The sequence below is a fragment of the Bubalus bubalis genome, chromosome 9, assembly GCF_019923935.1.
Source record: "Bubalus bubalis isolate 160015118507 breed Murrah chromosome 9, NDDB_SH_1, whole genome shotgun sequence".
NCBI lineage: Eukaryota > Metazoa > Chordata > Mammalia > Artiodactyla > Bovidae > Bubalus > Bubalus bubalis.
The window spans coordinates 69,760,783-69,770,433 of record NC_059165.1 but is presented as its reverse complement, the minus strand read 5'-3'; positions in this window follow the sequence as shown (position 1 = coordinate 69,770,433).

Here is a 9,651-nt window from a genome sequence, read left to right as displayed (position 1 = left end):
TTTGTTATTTATTGGGTTGGCCAAAAATTCATTTTTTACCCCCATAAAATGGCTCTAGTAGTGCTTTGTTGTCTTTAACTTCATTTGAATTGTTATGTTAGATTGTACTGTGGAGCTATTAGCATGCATTAAAAAAAAATCACATGTATACCTGTGGCGGATTCATTTTGATATTTGGCAAAACTAATACAATTATGTAAAATTTAAAAATAAAATAAAATTAAAAAATAAAAATAAAAAAAATCAAAATTGATGAATTTTTGTGTAGCTATTTTAATATTGAAGATGGAAGAAAAAAAACCAACATTTTAAGCATATTATGCTTTATTATTTTAAGAAAGGTAAAAATGCAACTGAAATGAAAGAAAAGATCTGTGCAGTGTATGAAGAAGGTGTTATGACTGACTGAATGTGTCAAAAGTGATTTGTGAAGTTTGGTGCTGGAGGTTTCTGGCTAGACAATGCTCCCTGATCAGTTAGATAAGTTGAAGTTAATAGCAATCAAACTGAGACATTAACTTAGAACATTCAGTGTTGTACCATGTGGGAGATAGCCAACATACTCAAAATATCCAAATCAAGCATTAACTATCATTTGTACCAGCTTGATTATGTTAATCACTTTGATGTTTGGGTTCCATATAAGTTAAGTGAAAAAATCTCATTGACCATATTTCTACATACGATTCTCCACTGAAATGTAAGGAAATTGTTTCATTTTAAAAACAAATTGTGACAGGCAATAAAAAGTAGATACTGTACAATAATGTGCAGTGGAAGAGATTGTGGGGAAAACAAAATGAACTACCACCAACCACACCACAGGCCAGTCTTCATACAAAGAAGGTGATGTTGTATATGTGGTGGAGCTGGAAGGGAGTCCTCTAGTATGAGCTCCTTCTGGAAAACCGAACAATTAATTCTGACAAGTACTGTTCCCAATTAGATCGACTGAAAGCAACATGCAACAAAACAAAAAAGAGTCCAGAATCGGTCAACAGAAAATGAATAATCTTCCATCAGGATACTATAAGTCCACTCTTTTTTTTTTGATGACTAGGCAAAAACTGTTACAGCTTGGCCAAGAAATTCTGATTCATCCGCTGTATTCACCAAACATTGCATCTTAAGATGTCCACTTAGTCTTTACAAAATTCTCTTAATAAAAAAAAAAATTCAATTCCTCAAATGACTGTAAATGGTACTTGGAATAGGTATCTTTTCTTTCCGCAAAAAGACAAAAAGTTTTGGAAAGATGAAATTATAAAGTTGTCTTTAAAATGGCAGAAGGTAGTCGAACAAAATGGAAAATACATTGCTCAATAAAGTTATTGGTGAAAATGAAAATAAAAAAAAGTGTCTTTCATTTGTACTTAAAGAAAATGAAGGAACTTTTTGGCCAATGAAATAATATGTGCAACCTCAGCTGATCATGCACTCTTCTTGCACTGCCATTTCTAATATTATATACAGCTCACTCTTGTCCAAACATCATTGCAGAAGAGCGTTCCACTGTTTGTCAGGCATTGAACTCAAATCCTTTAATTATTTTCCCTGAAATAAAGGGAATCAAACTTGTTACTAATTTATTTTTGTCATTTGACTCTCTTTAATGAATGCCCTTTATACTGAAGTAGCTTGAAAAAGTCATCTCCTTAATTTTCCAGCACATTTTGCTTCACATTTATTTTTCCGCATGTTGATGTATGGCAAAACCAATACAATATTGTAAAGTAAAAAAAATAATAATAATAAAAAATTAAAAAAAAATGAAAAAAGAAACAGAAAAAAAATAAAAATAAAAAAAACAGTCAATGTATGTATATGTATAACTGAATTCACTTTTGATGTACATCTGAAACTAACACAACACTGTAAATCACCTATAATCCAATACAAATTAAAAACTAAAAAGAAAATTGAGATTAACATTTTTGTCAACCTGTGACACAGGACAGAATAGGATAAATTGGCTTCTCTAGTGGGTGAATGGTTTCTGTTCCAATCATTGCCTGTTGACTGCAACTCTTTCTTCAGGTACTCCTTTTTTATTCTCTCTTAATAGTGCCTTTTCTTTAAACAGCCCTTATGTTTTATTTTTTGTCTACCTATTTTTTATTTTCTATCTCTATTTTGATTCTTGTCTAATCAACTCTTTTTTAAACTACAGCCAGGACTCCCTCTCCTATTAATGCCACAATTACTATGCATACTTTAAAAAATAACTTTCAGTAAAATCATGACTCATAAATATAAGTGAACTCATGTTAAAGGTTTTTTTTTTTGTTTTTGTTTTTTCTTTTACTCATAGGATCTAAGGTGTTCAGGCAGATGCTATAAAGAACTTAATAGAAATTGAAGCCAGTAAAACTTTACTAAGTTAAGAAATGTTGATTTGAAGTGAGAATACAGAAAAACTGTTTTGTCCACTGGGTGGAAGGCAGTCAATTAAATGTCTACTAGACATGGCATGACATGCATATCTATTAATTGCCTACAACTTACAAAAAGTACAAATAGCTCAAATTCAATGAAAGGGGGCTAGAATCTGATAGCCAGACATGTGTGCCAGAGATAATGGTTTTCTTCAGAAACACAACTTTTTTTTTTTTTTTTTTTTCTATACTGCTAAAAACAATTAGGATTTTCCAAGTGACAGAGTGCTGGAGAATCCACCTGTCAATGTAAGAGATGTGGGTTTGATCCCTGGGTAGCGAAGATCCTCTGGAGTAGGAAATGGCAACTCACTTCAGTATTCTTGTCTGGAAAATTTCATGAACAGAGAAGCCTGGTGGTCTACAGTCCATGGGGTCACAAAGAGTTGAACACACTGAGCAACTGAACACAAAAGCAATTAGCCCTTTTGGGGTCTTTGATATGTGGCTGCCACTATTAGGGTTTTACCTGCATTTACTCATTAAATCCTCATTAAAGATAGTGAAGTGGGTAGTGTCATATCTATATTACAAGAGAGAAAGTTAGAGCTCATCTATTTTAATATCCAGTTCCTGGAAGAGTAAGAATGCAGTAGTTTAGCCACTGTGCTATATCACTTGTATGTAATACTGAGTGGACTAGTGGGGTTCAGGAGATGTTACTCCAAAGCATGGTGCTTTAGCATGTTGAATAGTTTAAACAGAAAGAGTTTGAGAGAATGATATAAGCTAGAAGACTCTGACCTTTCCCTCACCCATATCCCCTGAAATATGTCATAAAATTCCCATGTGAGAGGTACCTTCCCCAAACCTGGAGTAATGGGACGTTCTTATCTCTAAAGACAAAGGGCTACTAAGAAGAATTCTAGCAAACAGGCTATGCTAAATTTCCCAGAGTTTACTACACTTACCTCATACTCCTTAAACTATCACATTCGTCCATGACAGTCCACTCTTCATCAAACCTAGCATAAAAATATTCAGAGCCAAGTCTTTTTTTTTGGGGGGGGGAGTCTCATTTCCTTGTGAAGTTCCATGTCACATAAAACTTATATTAAATAAATTCATGAGTTTTTCTTTTGTTAATTTATCCTTGTCACTTTAATTTTCAGACCTAAGAGGACCCAGGAAAACTTTTCCCGTTCTACAAGTTGGAGTCCACGTATTAATAAGTCCTGAAGACACTGCAATTTTTTTTTCCTTTTATTTTATTTTTTAACTTACCAATAATGTATTGGTTTTGCCATATATAAAAATGAATCCACCACAGGTATACATGTGTTCCCCATCCTGAACCCTCCTCCCTCCTCCCTCCCCATACCATCCCTCTGGGTCATCCCAGTGCACCAGCCCCAAGCATCCAGTATTGTGCATCGAACCTGGACTGGCAACTCGTTTCATATATGATATTATACACGTTTCAATGCCATTCTCCCAAATCATCCCACCCTATCCCTCTCCCACAGAGTCCAAAAGACTGTTTTATACATCAGTGTCTCTTTTGCTGTCTCGTATACAGGGTTATTGTTACCATCTTTCTAAATTCCATACATATGCATTAGTATACTGTATTTGTATTTTTCTTTCTGGCTTACTTCACTCTGTATAATAGGCTCCAGTTTTATCCATCTCATTAGAACTGGTTCAAATGTATTCTTTTTAATGGCTGAGTAATACTCTACTGTGTATATGTACCATAGCTTTCTTATCCATTCATCTGCTGATGGACATCTAGGTTGCTTCCATGTCCTGGCTATTATAAACAGTGCTGTGATGAACATTGGGGTACACGTGTCTCTTTCAATTCTGGTTTCCTCAGTGTGTATGCCCAGCAGTGGGATTGCTGCATCATAAGGCAGTTCTATTTCCAGCTTTTTAAGGAATCTCCACACTGTTCTCCATAGTGGCTGTACTAGTTTGCATTCCCACCAACAGTGTAAGAGGGTTCCCTTTTCTCCACACTCTCTCCAGCATTTATTGCTTGTAGGCTTTTGGATGGCAGCCATTCTGACTGGTGTGAAATGGTACCTCACAGTGGTTTTGATTTGCATTTCTCTGATAATGAGTGATGTTGAGCATCTTTTCATGTGTTTGTTAGCCATCTGTATGTCTTCTCTGGAGAAATGTCTGTTTAGTTCTTTGGCCCATTTTTTGATTGGGTCATTTATTTTTCTGGAATTGAGCTGTAGGAGTTGCTTGTATATTTTTGAGATTAGTTGTTTGTCAGTTGCTTCATTTGCTATTATTTCCCCCCATTCTGAAGGCTGTCTTTTCACCTTGCTTATAGTTTCCTTTGTTGTGCAAAAGCTTTTAAGTTTAATTAGGCCCCATTTGTTTATTTATGCTTTTATTTCCAATATTCTGGGAGGTGGGTTATAGAGGATCCTGCTATGATGTATGTCGGAGAGTGTTTTGCCTATGTTCTCCTCTAGGAGTCTTATAGTTTCTGGTCTTACATTTAGATCTTTAATCCATTTTTAGTTTATTTTTGTGTATGGTGTTAGAATGCTTGGGGCTGGTGCACTGGGACGACCCAGAGGGAGGGTATGGGGAGGGAGGAGAGAGGAGGGTTCAGGATGGGGAACACAGATATACCTGTGGCGGATTCATTTCGATATTTGGCAAAACTAATACAATATTGTAAAGTTTAAAAATAAAATAAAATTTTGAAAAAAAAGAAAAAGAAAATGTTCTAGTTTCATTCCTTTACAAGTAGTTGACCAGTTTTCCCAGCACCACTTGTTAAAGAGATTGTCTTTAATCCATTGTATATTCTTGCCTCCTTTGTCAAAGATAAGGTGTCCATATGTGCATGGATTTATCTCTGGGCTTTCTATTTTGTTCCATTGATCTATATTTCTGTCTTTGTGCCAGTACCATACTGTCTTGATAACTGTGGCTTTGTAGTAGAGCCTGAAGTCAGGTAGGTTGATTCCTCCAGTTCCGTTCTTCTTTCTCAAGATCGCTTTGGCTATTCGAGGTTTTTTGTATTTCCATACAAATTGTGAAATTGTTTGTTCTAGCTCTGTGAAGAATACTGTTGGTAGCTTGATAGGGATTGCATTGAATCTATAAATTGCTTTGGGTAGTATACTCATTTTCACTATATTGATTCTTCCAATCCATGAACATGGTATATTTCTCCATCTATTAGTGTCCTCTTTGATTTCTTTCACCAGTGTTTTATAGTTTTCTATATATAGGTCTTTAGTTTTTTAAGGTAGATATATTCCTAACTGCAATTTAAAGTACAGTATTTCTCCACCTGAGAAAGTAATAGCTTTAATTTTGCCTTTTTAACCACGATAAAGTTTCCTCTTCTGTTAAAATAAAAATTCAACTGAAAACTTTAAAAGAAATTTATTGCCTTTATTCAAGGATATTCATGAATCAGGCAGCTTCCTGTCTAGCAGAGAGAAAGAAGCTTTGAAGAGCCATACAAGGCAAGGTATTTTATAGCCATGTGGCAAGTTAGTACTCCACAATGAGTCTCGCCTATTAGACTGATCCACAATTTTCATCTTCATGGTGGGTGTTGCAAAGGGGACCAAAACTGCACCCTTCATCTACTGATTCATCATCAATTAAATATGGTGAGCACCTAATATGTGCCAGCTAATTTTTCAGGAACTAGAGTTATAGCAGCAGATATGGCTACAAAGATTCTTACAATTGAATAAAATTGAACACATAGACACATAGATATACAATGTAAATAGTGAAAGTGAAAGTTGCTCAGTCGTGTCCAACTGTTTGTCCCATGGCCTATACTGTCCATGGACTTCTTCAGGCCAGAAAACTGGAGTGGGTAGCCTTTCCCTTCCCCAGGGGATCTTTCAAACCCAGGGATCAAACTCAGGTCTCTCGCATTGCAGGCAGATTCTCTACAATATAAAAAGTAAAATAATTAAAGATATGACAACTGCTAGATGAAAGAACAGGTGTTATATTTGAGTCAAGTGTCTATGTGCAGGTTACAAACTCTGAATTTTGATTTGAACATTTTGAGTTGAAGTTCCTTTTGGAGACTCCCTTTCCTAAGAAAGAGTCTGAAATTCTATGTAGAACCTATATCAGGTATTTACTTGGATATTTCTGAAAATAATTATGGTCAAAACGATGAAGACAGATATATTCCAGGAAACGATAAATGCTGATGTGGTTAATTGAAGCAAAGGACTTTATGAGTGGCAGAGAGAGAGAGAAGAGATGATTGAAAAGGAGGAATAGAACTAGCTGAGGTGAATGAGGAAAGTTGCCAAAAGGGAGGAGCACAAAAGTGAGATCAGAGAGTCATTAAAGGAAACTGCAAATGTCCCATGTGATGTGACAATCCTGGGGATATTAGAAACCTCTTTGAAAGCAGTTTTAGGAAAGCATTAGGATTTCTAATGAGCTGACCATTTAATACAGGGCAAGATAAAACTTAATCCTCATTTTTATGGTGCTTGTCTAAGAAAAGAAGAGAGCTACAAAAATAGTCCAGAGTTAGAGATGGGGAAGGAATGACCTCTGCCCCAAATAGACTTTTTTCTTGAAAAAAGTTAGTTGAGAGTGTTAAAGTCCCCTGAAAGCATAATTAAAAGAGGAAAGATATCCAAGTCAACAGCAAGTGTAGATTTTTTAAAAAGTTTTGATACATTCGACCTAATTCACATTTAAAGTCAAATAAAAAAATTAAAAAATAAATCACAAGAAACTGCTAGAAGTTATTATCCCTAAAAAAAACAAAGTCCTTCCTCATCAGAGAGAAAATTGGTGCATGCAAACTCTACAAATATAGGGTCTTGTCATTTCATCATCTCCAGAAGCTGGCAGCCATTCTTCATGAAATATTTTTGAATAGATGAATGAAGTAATAACACAATAATGAATGTTGTGTAACTGACACTAGAGTATGTAATTACTGATGCAAGGGATGTTACAGAAAAGAAATCATTCAAGATGAAGAAGTGTGTGTGTGCTCAGTCATGTCAACTCTTTGCGACTCCATGGACTGTAGCCTGGCAGGCTCCTCAGTCCATGGAATTTTCCAGGCAAGAATACTGGAATGGGTTGCTTTTCCTCCTCCAGGGGATCATCTCAAATCAGGGATTGAACCTGAAACTCCTGCATTGGCAGGTGGGTTCTTTACCACTTAGCTACCTGGGATGCAATAGATGTAAGAAATCACTCAAGAGGAAGAAGGAAGAAAGATAATTCTCAAAGAAGACAGGAGACAAAGCAGATCAGAGCATACATGGGGAAAGCAGTCTTCTCTTAAATGAGGAACAATTCTTGCTCTGCAGTTACAAATAGAGGGAACAAAGGAGCACTTAGTTAGAAGTAATAACAACAAAAGTTATCCAGGAGATAACTTACTTGTCCCAGTATTTTGTTAAGTGCTTTACTTATATTATTTTATCAAAAAATCACAAGAAATTGATGTGGCACTCATAACTGATAGTAAATAGTAACTTTAGCTGTTAGAATCTACTAGGACCCCATGGTGAATGCTTGTTTGTTCTTTGTTGCCATCCACTGCACATTTACTGTAGCAGAACAATGACACCACAAAAGTCACAAATAATCTTTCACCTCCTGTCTACCTCGAACTAACCTATTCAACTTTATTTTCAAGAAAGTGTTGAGGATAGGAAAAATCACTTATCATTATGTCTACACTGTCAAGCTCCTCATATACCACTTGTTTCTGGTTATTACACTGTTATCACAGACCATGTGATCATGGCTATGACAAGCAAGACACAGGGATGATTGTGCATTCACTCTCAAAATCAGGAATATCCTCTATTCTAACCCTAACCCTAACCCTAACCCTAACCCTAATTCCTTGGGATACACATGGGCAAATTAGGTCCCTATTAACAGTTGATTGATTTCAATCATATTTTAAATAATTGACCTTAGAACTAAAATAACTAGAAACTGCCAATCAAAAATAACCAAGTGATGATATCCATTTAATTAGAAAAATCTTTTTTTTAATCTACTTAGTTAAGAGGATAACCATAGGGTGAAAAATGTTTCATTTCTTCTTGGAAGCAGCAGAATATTTAGGGAATGCATCCATACTGGAAAAAAGCCAGAAGAGAGATTCATTTATGAGTCTGTTTTATCGTATTTTACAACCTTAAAGAGAGCCAAAGCCAATTGTTTCTATACTTTTTCCATCTGTGGAAAGTTGACATCTATCAAGCAGGATGGCTCTTTCAAAACAGGATTAAGAAATGGAAAATAATTACCTGAACATCAAAGAAAATCTTGACAATCTGGTTGTTGTGGCAGATTCTACATGATTCCCTGTGATATTCCTTCCCAATGCCCACACCTTCACATGTTCCTGTCCCCCATAGTGCAGGTAGGAGCTAACACTTTCTTCAAATCAGCAGAATATGGCAAATGTAGTGGGATGTCAGTCCTTTGATTAAGTGATGTTGTATAATAAATGTGAAGTTTTTTGCAGGTGTCATTAAGTTTTCAAGTTTATTGATTTTGGATTAATTTAAGAAAGATTATCTTCAGTCAGTTCAGTTAGTTCAGTCACTCAGTCGTGTCTGACTCTCTGCGACCCCATGAATCACAGCACACCAAGCCTCCCTGTCCATCATCAACTCCCGGAGTTCACTCAGACTCATGTCCATCGAGTCAGTGATGCCATCCAGCCATCTCATCCTCTGTCATCCCCTTCTCCTCCTGCCCCCAATCCCTCCCAGCATCAGAGTTTTTTCCAGTGAGTCAACTCTTCACATGAGGTGGCCAAAGTACTGGAGTTTCAGCTTTAGCATCATTCCTTCCAAAGAAATCCCAGGGCTGATCTCTTTCAGAATGGACTGGTTGGATCTCCTTGCAGTCCAAAGGACTCTCAAGAGTCTTCTCCAACACCACAGTTCAAAAGCTTCAATTCGTCGGCGCTCAGTTTTCTCCACAGTCCAACTCTCGCATCCATACATGACCACTGGAAAAACCATAGCCTTGACTAGACAGACCTTTGTTGGCAAAGTAATGTCTCTGCTTTTCAATATGCTATGTAGGTTGGTCACAACTTTTCTTCCAAGAAGTAAGCGTCTTTTAATTTCATGGCTGCAGTCACCATCTGCAGTGATTTTGGAGCCCAGAAAAATAAAGTCTGACACTGTTTCCCCTGTTTCCCCATTTATTTCCCATGAAGTGATGGGACCAGATGCCATGATCTTAGTTGTCTGAATGTTGAGCT